This window comes from Schistocerca americana, chromosome X (assembly GCF_021461395.2).
Source record: "Schistocerca americana isolate TAMUIC-IGC-003095 chromosome X, iqSchAmer2.1, whole genome shotgun sequence".
NCBI classification, from domain to species: domain Eukaryota; kingdom Metazoa; phylum Arthropoda; class Insecta; order Orthoptera; family Acrididae; genus Schistocerca; species Schistocerca americana.
The window spans coordinates 205,153,224-205,166,605 of NC_060130.1; the positions used below are offsets into that span (position 1 = coordinate 205,153,224).

The window sequence follows — 13,382 nt, forward strand, 5'->3', positions numbered from 1 at the left end:
TTCGAGCGCGCACGGAGGCTTTCCGGCAGTCGTTCTTCCCGCGAACCATACGCGACTGGAACAGGAGAGGGAGGTAATGACAGTGGCACGTAAAGTGTCCTCCGCCACACACCGTTGGGTGGCTTGCGGAGTATAAATGTAGATGTAGATGTAGACGTGTCTTCATATCCAAAGGAGTATCAGACACATTCAGTTTCGAATATTAACCATACTGACAAACAAGTTAATCTAACTTCTCCAGAATTTCTTTCTCCCCTTCCTGTTCCATTCGCAGAGTCCGCCTGCTTAGCTGAGTGGTAACGTGTTTGTCTACCATGCACCGGCCCTGGGTTCGATTCCCGGCCAGGTTGAAGATTTTCTCCTCTCGAGGACTGTGTGTTGTGTTGTCCTCATCATCGTCTCATCATCACCGACGTGCAAGTAGCCCAATGTAGCGTGACCTGAAATAAGACTTGCATCTGGCAGCCGAACTTCCCCGTATGGAGCCTCCCGGCCAACAGTACAACTAAACTAAAACTAAACTCCTCCCGAGCAGGCCATGAAGGCCCAACGGAACCGACAGGCCGCCGTGTCATACTCAGCCCACAGGCGTTACTGGATGCGGATATGGAGGGGCATGTGGCCAGCACACCGCTCTCCCGGCCGTATGTCAGTTGCCGAGTCTGGAGCCGCTACTTCTCAATCAAATGGCTCCTCAGTTTGCCTCACAGGGGCTGAGTGTACCCCGCTTGCCAACAGCGATCGGCAGACCGGATGGTCACCAATCCAAGTGCTAGCCCAGCCCGACAGTGCTTAACTTCGGTGATCTGACGGGAACCGGTGTTACCACTGCGGCAAGGCCGTTGGCCAACAATACTACACGATCATTTAATTTCATTTTCATTCGCAGATAGGAAGTGTGAAGAGAAATTGCTCAGTTCGTTTAGAGATGTGTGATACATATGTACTTCTTACTCAGCCACTGCTAGTGGAGTGGAAACAACGATCGTTTGCGTATTGTTGATAAATACATAACAGTCAATTCAGTTTGATTAAAAATTCTATGAGACCGTGTACGGTGGCGATTGGTGCACAAACTTTGCACAACAAGCCATACAGTTTAACAGTCGATAACGAAATTTCACCTGAATCTCTCAGTGAAGTGATTCTTTACGCATATAGGATTCCACGTAATGGAGAGATGCTTCAGCGTATGATTATGATATCAACAGACCTGCAGAGTAGAAGCAAAAACGAGACAACACGCTAGAAGACGAATCGAGCAATCAGCGTGATAAAACAGAGGCAGTTTAACTTCAATGACTCCCGAGAAGTTACCGCAACGTATCAACGACATGTAAATGTTTGCACTGGCAGTTTTTCTGCAGCTACCGACGAGGTCCTTCTGTTCTTTTTGTTGAGATAAAAGACAAGAACTTAGGAAGAACCGCTTGGCTCCTGGCAAGCTTATCAGGCGAAGTAGCGCATGATGTTCATATTGTGTAATACTACTAAACATGATTTTACAAGTAAATTAGAAAGCTCAGTAACAGAGGACAAATTTTTGCGAATCTCAGTCTCATTTAGGGAATTTATTTCCGTTATTAGTAAGAAGAAGAAGAATAGGTAACCGACATGTTGCTGCAAAGGTATTGCAGTTAATTTTATATTGATGGACTTTGCTGTCCTGTGGAAACTATATACTATCCGTTTTATAATTCTATAACCATTTGAGGTGTGGGCACGGCAGCACATGATGTTCATATTGTGTAGTACGTCAAAGGAGTGATATGTGTAGGTAAATGAAACACGCTCTATGCATTGCACCTTTAATTACACTCCTGGAAATTGAAATAAGAACACCGTGAATTCATTGTCCCAGGAAGGGGAAACTTTATTGACACATTCCTGGGGTCAGATACATCACATGATCACACTGACAGAACCACAGGCACATAGACACAGGCAACAGAGCATGCACAATGTCGGCACTAGTACAGTGTATATCCACCTTTCGCAGCAATGCAGGCTGCTATTCTCCCATGGAGACGATCGTAGAGATGCTGGATGTAGTCCTGTGGAACGGCTTGCCATGCCATTTCCACCTGGCGCCTCAGTTGGACCAGCGTTCGTGCTGGACGTGCAGACCGCGTGAGACGACGCTTCATCCAGTCCCAAACATGCTCAATGGGGGACAGATCCGGAGATCTTGCTGGCCAGGGTAGTTGACTTACACCTTCGAGAGCACGTTGGGTGGCACGGGATACATGCGGACGTGCATTGTCCTGTTGGAACAGTAAGTTCCCTTGCCGGTCTAGGAATGGTAGAACGATGGGTTCGATGACGGTTTGGATGTACCATGCACTATTCAGTGTCCCCTCGACGATCACCAGTGGTGTACGGCCAGTGTAGGAGACCGCTCCCCACACCATGATGCCGGGTGTTGGCCCTGTGTGCCTCGGTCGTATGCAGTCCTGATTGTGGCGCTCACCTGCACGGCGCCAAACACGCATACGACCATCATTGGCACCAAGGCAGAAGCGACTCTCATCGCTGAAGACGACACGTCTCCATTCGTCCCTCCATTCACGCCTGTCGCGACACCACTGGAGGCGGGCTGCACGATGTTGGGGCGTGAGCGGAAGACGGCCTAACGGTGTGCGGGACCGTAGCCCAGCTTCATGGAGACGGTTGCGAATGGTCCTCGCCGATACCCCAGGAGCAACAGTGTCCCTAATTTGCTGGGAAGTGGCGGTGCGGTCCCCTACGGCACTGCGTAGGATCCTACGGTCTTGGCGTGCATCCGTGCGTCGCTGCGGTCCGGTCCCAGGTCGACGGGCACGTGCACCTTCCGCCGACCACTGGCGACAACATCGATGTACTGTGGAGACCTCACGCCCCACGTGTTGAGCAATTCGGCGGTACGTCCACCCGGCCTCCCGCATGCCCACTATACGCCCTCGCTCAAAGTCCGTCAACTGCACATACGGTTCACGTCCACGCTGTCGCGGCATGCTACCAGTGTTAAAGACTGCGATGGAGCTCCTTATGCCACGGCAAACTGGCTGACACTGACGGCGGCAGTGCACAAATGCTGCGCAGCTAGCGCCATTCGACGGCCAACACCGCGGTTCCTGGTGTGTCCGCTGTGCCGTGCGTGTGATCATTGCTTGTACAGCCCTCTCGCAGTGTCCGGAGCAAGTATGGTGGGTCTGACACACCGGTGTCAATGTGTTCTTTTTTCCATTTCCAGGAGTGTATATGGGGCGATCAAAAACTTTCCGTTCGAAGACCGTACCATCCAGAATCAGTATGCTAATCGGGCAAAATCGCCGTGAGCATTGAGGCAATAATCACACCGGCACACACACCGTGTCCTGCTGCGTGAAGTCCGTAGCTGCCTGGCGCACATCGTCGTCCGAAAGGAATTGTCGTCCCGTCAAGGTCTTTTTCTAAGCGACTGAAGGCGTGATAATCGCATGGGGAGAGACAATAGGACGGGTGCTCGGTGCCTCCCACTTGAATTGGCGTAGCTTCCGCGTTCCGATTCACGATATGGGGACGTGTGTTATCATGAAGCAGCAGTACCCCTTGTCGCAGTTTTCCTGGTCGTTTCGCCGTAATTGCACGCCGTAATTTCTCCAGAATTGTGCAGAAATGTTCCCTACTGATAGAGACACCAGATTCCTTGAAATGTGGATGGCGTCCCAGATCGACAGGTGTCTTGTGTCGAATTTCGACCAGCACGGAAATTGGCTCACCGTTCCACAACGGTGGTTTTCGAGAGATATGGTGCGCCATATACAGTATTCATTCTCCAGTGGATTTCTACTGGTTTTTGTCCTTTGGAAGCCGAAAAAAGAATAATGGCACCAGTACTGTTTGGACGCATTTGGCAATAACGAAGCCATAGTTCACGTTTCCACATTTACCACACGCACGTGGTAAATGCACGAATGCCACACTGCTCCCTTGCCTACATGTCGATGCGTATATACACGCACTGAAGTCGCGCTGCGTTGCATATACGCTGCAGAAACAACCTCAAACGGAAACTTTTTGAGCGCCCCCTTATACTATGTCACCATCCGAATATGTGCAATATATCTCAAACACAAGCAATTTAACAGAGTTATACCTCATAGTAATTTAATCTTTTGATAAGCAGTTACTGTGGCTGGAAATAGAACTTAGCTGAATGTTGTTACTCCTCTACCAACGTACCGAAGCAGGATAAAGAACTTACGATCCACTAATCCAAATCACCTCAGTGTGAATTCCAGTATTTTAACCTATAGTTCATATTTAGTTCATGCCATGACGCTTATGGCACAGATGCTAGGCATGGAAACTGTGGGAGCCAAACCGTTGGAACGACCTTCCTTTCTCCTACCATCGGTCATTGGGCAGGCTATGGTGCTGTGCTCTGAAGCTGAATGGCTAGCCACAGTTAAATTTTGATTTCACTTGGGAATCGGGCTTCTGTAAGTTAACGTTTGGCTCGAACGCTTCATGTTAGAGCACTTGGTAGAAGTTTTCGATGAATTCTAGCTTGCCATGCTTAGGGTCATAATCGTTTTTGCTGGGAAGTACTACCGACTCTATGCGGCATCACCGAGGGCATTCGGAGACGGACAGCATTAACGAACGACTTCCGTATGTTGCTTCCTGATCAGCCACGGGCGCAGTTCGCAGTTGAAGCACGCCATCTGCTGCCGTAGCAGCAGATACAGCTATGGTAATAACGCTGTGTTGTGCGAAGCATTCAGAGTAGGTTTGGCAGAGAGAGGTGAATTTCAGAATATTTAACGCGGGGTTCAGTAAGCAGTAAGGTGCCTTTAGTTGGAAACATAACTTGAGCCTGTATTGGTAAACTCTCTCTTGAGTTTTCTTGAGCTGTTTTGCGTCTAATGCTCACTCATTGCTCAGTTATAATTAATATAATTTTCGTTATCACATTATGAGAGAAGTTATGACACTCGATTTTGTTTAAAATCTACCAAAGTCTTATGTCCTCATTTTAAATTAGGTGTATATTGGAGTTTTCCTCAGATTAAACTTTGTACTCACGTAATCTTATTCCATCTTTCACCATAGCTTGTCCAAGACAGAATACTTTTCAAGTGCGTAAGCTGCTTGTGGCGACCCGAATTTTGTGTTTGTTTCTTAATCAATAAAATGTTACTCACTGGATCATATATTTCATTTAATACTTCGCCAAGTTATTATGGCTATTGACTTCAGTATGATCCTGCAAATACAACGTAACGTTGGGGCCACTAATAATTGCAAATTAAATTCCAATTTTTCTCTTGGAAAACGTGTTCCTAATGCGTAGGTCTTACGCAGCGGTTAAGTTCGTGGGAGCCCCTGCATCACGGGATCAGTCGTCTCAGGGATTAGTACGAACCTTACTAGTGCAGCTTGAGCAGTCAAACTGACGAGAGATACCTCCCGAACTCGTACAAGACTATCAAAGATGGAAGATGTCTACCAAGATTTCATCGTCATCCAAAACGGAAGCTACTCGATCATTCTTCCAAACTCTGCTGACATACCTCTCACTGAAACATTTCTTCTGGAGACCATCCCCGTAGTGACATACATCCACACCGTAACCCGGCCAAATTTATCTTCACCAGTCCATACTCCCACGAGAGAATGTTGTCGGCTTTACCGAGCCTTCCTGGCCACCAGAAAACGAGACATATCAGAAACACCGCTAGTAACTACAGCGACACATATGTAACGCGTTACACAGAAGGAAGTAATGGTACAAGCGGCAGATAGGCACCAAACTCAGCAATACACTGATGAGGCAAAACATTATGAGCACCTGTTTAATAGGTTGTTTGTCCGTCTTTGGAACGAAATGTATCACTGATTCTGCGTATCAGGGATCCGAGGGTCGGCCGCGGTGGCCGAGCGGTTCTAGGCGCTTCAGTCCGGAATCGCGCGACTGCTACGGTTGCTGGTTCGACTCCTACCTCGGGCATGGATGTGTGTGATGTCCTTAGGTTAGTTAGGTTTAAGTAGTTCTAAGTTCTAGGGGACTGATGACCTCAGATTAAGTCCCATAGTGCTCAGACCCATTTGAACCATTTGGGGGTTCGATAGTTTGTTGGTTGGTTAGTGGAGGTATGTGGCATTAGATGTCTACGCACACGTCATGTAACACGCGTAAAAAACGGGCCGCTGGTTTCCTTACGCGGTGATGACACCCAATAGCGACCCAGAGGGGTTCCATACGATTTACACCAGGTTAATTGGTAACCGAGACATCAACATGAGTTCACTATAATGCTCCTCAAACCACTGTAGCACGGTTTTGGCTCCGGGACGTGGACAATTATACTACCGAAAGATGACATCGTGTAAGACATCAAGCATGAGAAGATACAGGTGTTTCGCAGCTGTCGGCGTGTCTTCGACTATTACCACAGGCCCCATGCAAATGCAGGGGAATGTCTCCCAAAGTATAATGCTCCTCTGTCCTCTGTCCTCTGTCTGACTGTGTCCATGGCGCGCTGCGCATTTCGAGCCACCGTTCACGCCGATGACGGCGCTTGTGGAGAAGACCATCGACATAGTGGAGCAAAAATGTGATTCACCGGAAGAGCCGACACGTTTCCATTGGTCGACGTCTTATGCCGATGATCCTTTGCCCACTGCAATCGCAACTGACAGTGCTGTTGGGTTAACACGTGAACACGTAGGGGTGGTCTGCTGCGGACCTCAACAACGTTCGATGAACGGTTTGCTCCGAAACACTTTTGCGGGCTCCAGCATTGTAGAGTTTCGGCAGAGATGCCATAATTTACAGAGCAGACAAGCCTCCGAAACCCTCGTTCTGTGAAGAGTCGCAGACGTCCAACCATTTAGCTCCTAGTGGTCGTTTCACTCTCCTTCTACCGCTTTCCGCAGGTGCTCACGACAGTAGCTTGTGAACATTCGACCAGCTTCGCCGTTTTTGAGATTCTCGTTCACAGGCTCTACATAATAATAATCTGCCCCATGTCAAAGTCGCTTACGAATTTCCCCATTTGCGGCGCATATCTTCGCTAGGGTGATTTCCTGTTTCTGTCTGCTCCGTTTACACACCGCTTGCAACGCCACAAGGCGGCATCCAGCGTCCCTGTGGGCCGTGGTCATAATGTTTTGGCTGATAAGTGGATACCTTCCATAAACTCAGCAATGCGTTCTTAAGCGTTTCATCGTCTAACTAGTATCACACCATCTCCACTTTATGCACTCCTTCATAAAACAAATTACAACTAGGCAAATTCTGTACAGATATCCTCTTTGTCTCCTATCTAAGTATTCTTACTGTACCCAGTGTTCCACATTTTGACTAATACAGTGCGCCCTGCACCCACCTACATACCATTCTTCCTCTCGCTGCCAGCTTTAAATACTTACATACCACACCACAAATGTAATTAAACTCACCCATTAATGTATCTGTCATATACACATATAAAAATGTGTGTGTGTGTGTGTGTGTGTGTGTGTGTGTGTGTGTGTGTGTGTGTGTATGTTTTCCACATATCGTCCTAAAGCTGTGGGTCGATTCAAACCAAATTTGGCACACACAGTACCTGTTGTCTGGAATGACGGACTTTTGGTATAAGAAACAACTAGCTGCCATAGCAGTGGGGGTGGAGATGGGGACAGCTGAGCAGAAAGAGTGGAGGGGGAGACTGATTGTGAGAGGGTGGGGTTAGGTTGACAGAGAGAGGAGGGAGGAGGCGAGATGCCGAGAGAGGGGAAGGAGGCGATGGACCGAGACAGGGGAGGAGGAGATGTTCAAAGAGAGATGGGAGGAAGAGATAGAGAGGTGTGGGAGGTAAGTGGAAGACGGAAAGGGCTGTTAGGTACATGGAAATGGAAGTGAGGGGAGGAGATAGACAGAGAAGGTTAGAGGAGGAGATAGATGGAGAGAGAGGAAAGGAGAAGATGGACTAACAGAAGACTGGAATACGTAAATACCACTGGATAGATTTCACCCAAAATTTGGTACACATACTATTTATTTTCTGTAAAGAAGTACTGTGGGAGTAGGAACCACCTAGTTCCCATAGGGGTGGGGGTTGGAGTGAAAAGGTTTCAATCCCACAGCATTTAGGCTGCCCTGCACAACATGCATATAGTTCACATTGTATCTGAATGCATTCCAGTGACTATACGTGTGGATGTGCACAGATGAACAGAGACAGGGGTATGGGGAGATGGCTATTGAGTGGAGGAAGGATGAGATGGAGAGAAAAAGGGGAGACGTGATGAACTGGGTAGCTGGGGATGGACAGAGAGATGGGGAGGTGTAGTTGTACAAGGAGAGAGGAGACGAGGGCATGGTCAAACAGAGAGGAGGAGGAGATAGATAGAGAGAGAGGGGGATAAAGGAGAGGTTTAGGAGGTGGGTGGAAGAGAGAGAGCGGTAGTAGGCAGATGGAAAATGAAGAGGGAGATGAGATGAACAGGGAGAGGTTGTAGGGAGAAATGGAAAGGGAGAGGTGAGGAGGATATGGACAGAGAGAGGGGGCCGAGGAGATGGATGTATAGAGGGAGGGGCAGGACGAGACGAAAAGCCAGAGAGAGGGAGAAGGAGCTGGACAGAAAGATGTGTAGGAGGAGATGGGCAGAGAGAAGGGTAGGAGGAGATAGCAAGATGAGGAGGAGGAGGAGGAGGAATGTATGTGACACACCTGTGCATGGGTAATGCTGGAGGTAAAAAGGCTAGTAAGATATAGAATCTCTCCACAAAAAAATAAAACTGCAGTGCGTGATGGGACTTAATTGTGTATCAGAAAAAAGAAAAAAAAACATTGGCTCCTAGCCACACTTCACTGTACCCTCCTTTATTCCGAATTATACTCTAGGCCGTGATAGTCCATCTCCTTCACCAGACACGTTAAGACTCCCTAGTGCTCCCTCAACAACTTAATCTCCTGGTGTAAACTCTGATACCTTAAAACCAGCCCTGCCAAAATCCAGGGAAAATTCACAGGGCACGCCACATTCCTTTTGTGTCTTCCTAATGGTTACCTCACCATCCATATCTATCCCATCTATCTTACCAATACATTAAAATGTCTTGGAATAATTATTGTCTTTGCGACTCCCTCTAAAAACCTTCCCACGAACGGCCTATAAAGACTTAATGTGTGTGTGAATTTCTAAGGGACCAAACTGCTTAGGTCATCGGTCCCTAGATTTACACACTACTTAAACTAACTTATGCTAAGAACACACCTATGCCCGAGGGAGGACTCGAACCGGTGGGAGGGGGGGGGGGGGCGGTCAGTGATATGGCGCCTCTAACCGGGTGGCCACCCCGCGCGGCTGTAATGACTTAAATCTGCTAACAGGCAACCTGCAAAGTTGCTTCCCTCCAAATGACAGTACCCTCATTTGACCTACTCCTGTCGTCATCAATGCTGTTTTTGTTCTCTGCACCTTCAAAATTTTACTGTAACACCCTCCACCTATCTAACACTGACATCTGCACACAACCATCTATTTCCTGTGCTCCCCTGCCCCGCCTCCCCTCTTCCATCAGTATGGTTCTATCTTAAAGGGGTGAACAACGGGTTGAAAATGACCACAGTGGCAAATGTGGACCTTCGCTCACAACTGATATCCAAAGTGAACATTGGCTACGACTGTGTGTGCAGGATAATCGACTAGTGACAGTGGAACAGCTCACTCTCATATGGTCATTATAATTTTACACGACTGTGCTGTCCCTCCTCGTCAGTATACAGGGTGTTACAAAAAGGTACGGCCAAACTTTCAGGAAACATTCCTCACACACAAAGAAAAAAAAAATGTCATGTGGACATGTGTCCGGAAACGCTTACTTTCCATGTTAGAGCTCATTTTATTACTTCTCTTAAAAACACATTAATCATGGAATGGAAACACACAACAATAGAACGTACCAGCGTGACTTCAAACACTTTGTTACAGGAAATGTTCAAAATGTCCTTCGTTAGCGAAGATACATGCATCCACCCTCCGTCGCATGGAATCCCTGATGCGCTGATGCAGCCCTGGAGAATGGCGTATTGTATCACAGCCGTCCACAATACGAGCACGAGGAGTCTCTACATTTGGTACCGCGGTTGCGTAGACAAGAGCTTTCAAATGCCCCCATAAATGAAAGTCGAGAGGTTTGAGGTCAGGAGAGCGTGGAGGCCATGGAATTGGTCCGCCTCTACCAATCCATCGGTCACCGAATCTGTTCTTGAGAAGCGTACGAACACTTCGACTGAAATGAGCAGGAGCTCCATCGTGCGTGAACCACATGTTGTGTCGTACTTGTAAAGGCACATGTTCTAGCAGCACAGGTAGAGTATCCCGTATGAAATCATGATAACGTGCTCCATTGAGCGTAGGTGGAAGAACATGGGGCCCAATCAAAACATCACCAACGATGCCTGCCCAAATGTTCACAGAAAATCTGTGTTGATGACGTGATTGCACAATTGCGTGCGGATTCTCGTCAGCCCACACATGCTGATTGTGAAAATTTACAATTTGATCACGTTGGAATGAAGCCTCATCCGTAAAGAGAGCATTTGCACTGAAATGAGGATTGACACATTGTTGGATGAACCATTTGCAGAAGTGTACCCGTGGAGGCCAATCAGCTGCTGATAGTGCCTGCACACGCTGTACATGGTACGGAAACAACTGGTTCTCCTGTAACACTCTGCATACAGTGACGTGGTCAGCGTTACCTTGTACAGCAGCAACTTCTCAGACGCTGACATTAGGGTTATCGTCAACTGCGCGAAGAATTGCCCCGCCCATTGCAGGTGTCCTCGCCGTTCTAGGTCTTCCCCAGTCGCGAGTCATAGGCTGGAATGTTCCGTGCTCCCTAAGACGCCGATCAATTGCTTCGAACGTCTTCCTGTCGGGACACCTTCGTTCTGGAAATCTGTCTCGATACAAACGTACCGCGCCACGGCTATTGCCCCGTATTAATCTATACATCAAATGGGCATCTGCCAACTCCGCATTTGTAAACATTGCACTGACTGCAAAACCACGTTCGTGATGAACACTAACCTGTTGATGCTACGTACTGATGTGCTTGATGCTAGTACTGTAGAGCAATGAGTCGCATGTCAACACAAGCACCGAAGTCAACATTACCTTCCTTCAGTTGGGACAACTGGCGGTGAATCGCGGAAGTACAGTACATACTGACGAAACTAAAATGAGCTCTATCATGGAAATTAAGCGTTTCCGGACACATGTCCACATAACATCTTTTCTTTATTTGTGTGTGAGGAATGTTTCCTGAAAGTTTGGCCGTACCTTTTTGTAACACCCTGTATACTGAAACAATGACAGGTTTCCCTGGAACTTCTGTCAGACAAAACAAGATAATTAAGACTATACATGCAGTTTCACGCTCTAGGGTAGTAGTTTCCAACCTTTCTTTGACCATTACCCCTGAATGCAATCAGTCATTAGGTAGTACACCCTCCCTCCCCCCCCCCTGCCATCTGTTGCGCCCTCCCCCATCCCCACATTATGACCAACTTTAGCACCTAACTAAACTGTAGAAGAATGACGTTCCCTTGGAACACTTTTGTTTTTAAAATGATGAAACATGTGAAGGAGAACGATATTTAGTGTGTGCGTGCGTGCGTGCGTGTGTGTGTGTGTGTGTGTTAGAGAGAATGGCTTCAAATGGCTCTGAGCACTATGGGACTCAACTTCTGAGGTCATTAGCCCCCGTGAACTTAGAACTAGTTAAACCTAACTAACCTAAGGACATCACAAATATCCATGCCCGATGCAGGATTCGAACCTGCGATCGTAGCGGTCTTGCGGTTCCAGACTGCAGCGCCTTTAACCGCACGGCCACTTCGGCCGGCTAGAGAGAATGATGAAGCAGTTTGCAGTGCATCGTTAGTGCTACCCATAACCCCTTCTCACAGTAAGAAAAGACAAGCTACAAAACATACTTCCCCTGCATTACTCCTCTCCATTGTGACACTTACTCGACCTGCACACGACAACCCCATTTGAAATGAAACAAGTTCAGATGGGTGCATTATACTTACTGTTTGTGAATCACCTGATTGCTGGGCCCCTTACCTCTGAGCTGGCACAAACTGGACGACTTTCGGCTGTTAACGCTTTGTGTCTAACCTGTATAATAATAATAATAATAATAATTCGTACAGCCTTGTGTAATTACTGCTGTGTCGTGCTGTCAATTAATTTATTTTTCTGTTTCGAAGCGAGTAATGAAGAAATTGTTCAAATGTGTATGAAATCTTATGGGACTTAACTGCTAAGGTCATCAGTCCCTAAGCTTACACACTACTTAACCTAAATTATCCTAAGGACAAACACACACACCCATGCCCGAGGGAGGATTCGAACCTCCGCCGGGACCAGCCGCACAGTCCATGACTGCAGCGCCTAAGACCGCTCGGCTAATCTCGAGCGGCAATGAAGAAATTTCTGGACGACTGAAGCTATTATGTACAACTGGGAGAAGACATTTTCTTGAGATATTTAGCATTTGTTACGAATATGCTCTACTTTTATCGTCAACATAGTACAAAGCGCAGCATCTGTGTGTAGTGGGTGGACTACGTGAGGAACCTGTAACCTCCACCTGATTAATACTACTATTTGAGAAAAAATGTAATTATTGATAACTTGTATAAACAATATTAGAGTCTTACAAAATTGTGATATTAGTAATGATCTTTTGAAAGTAATTTAGTGTCGTGACTGAAACAGAATCGAATAGTTTAGTTTTGCCCTTCAGAAAATTCCATTTTACCCCTGAGCTAGGAACCCCTGCTTTAGGGGATCATAAATACCGAATTGTCGTTTACAGCTCAACGATTGCTTTCATCGCCGTACCCTTAGGGACCCGATATTATTGTTAGAGCAGAACAAGAAAAAGCTCTCAGTTTTCGACAGGTTCTGCGTTACTGCAGATCGCCATTAGCTGAGTGTGGCTCCTGAGATGCGACGCCGCACAGTTACTTAAGACAACAAGGTATTGTACTTCGCAGTTGCTGCAAGCACTGAAACTTCTCCATTTCCAAAGACGTAAGAACAGTTCCACGATGATAAAAGACTTCGTAAAACTCTGCACCTGTTCTTTTCACCTCTGTTTATTGCCTAGTGATGTTAAGTCTGTAGCTTCTTCTAAAAGCCAACCGGACACCAGCGCAATTAGTTACTTTAAATTTCACAGCACTTTAATGTAATATTTATAGCTATTCTGGTAAGCCAGCCAGCTCTGTCAGTACGACACATATGTTAATAATAAAACTGTAAAACCGTCGTGCCTGTCTGTCTGAGCACGCTTATTTCCAAAACTAGTATACGAGTTTTCATGGAGCTTTCACAGGTAACTTGAG

General features: G+C 47.0%; 1 protein-coding gene and 1 pseudogene across 1 annotated transcript in view; both read right to left on the reverse strand.

Annotated features, from left to right (window-relative positions):
* The window catches only part of LOC124555920 (Down syndrome cell adhesion molecule-like protein Dscam2), a 397,942-nt gene that overhangs the window by 312,607 nt on the left and 71,953 nt on the right, over positions 1-13,382 (reverse strand). The gene's annotated exons all lie outside the window — the stretch shown is intronic.
* Positions 730-847, reverse strand: LOC124557400 (annotated as a pseudogene).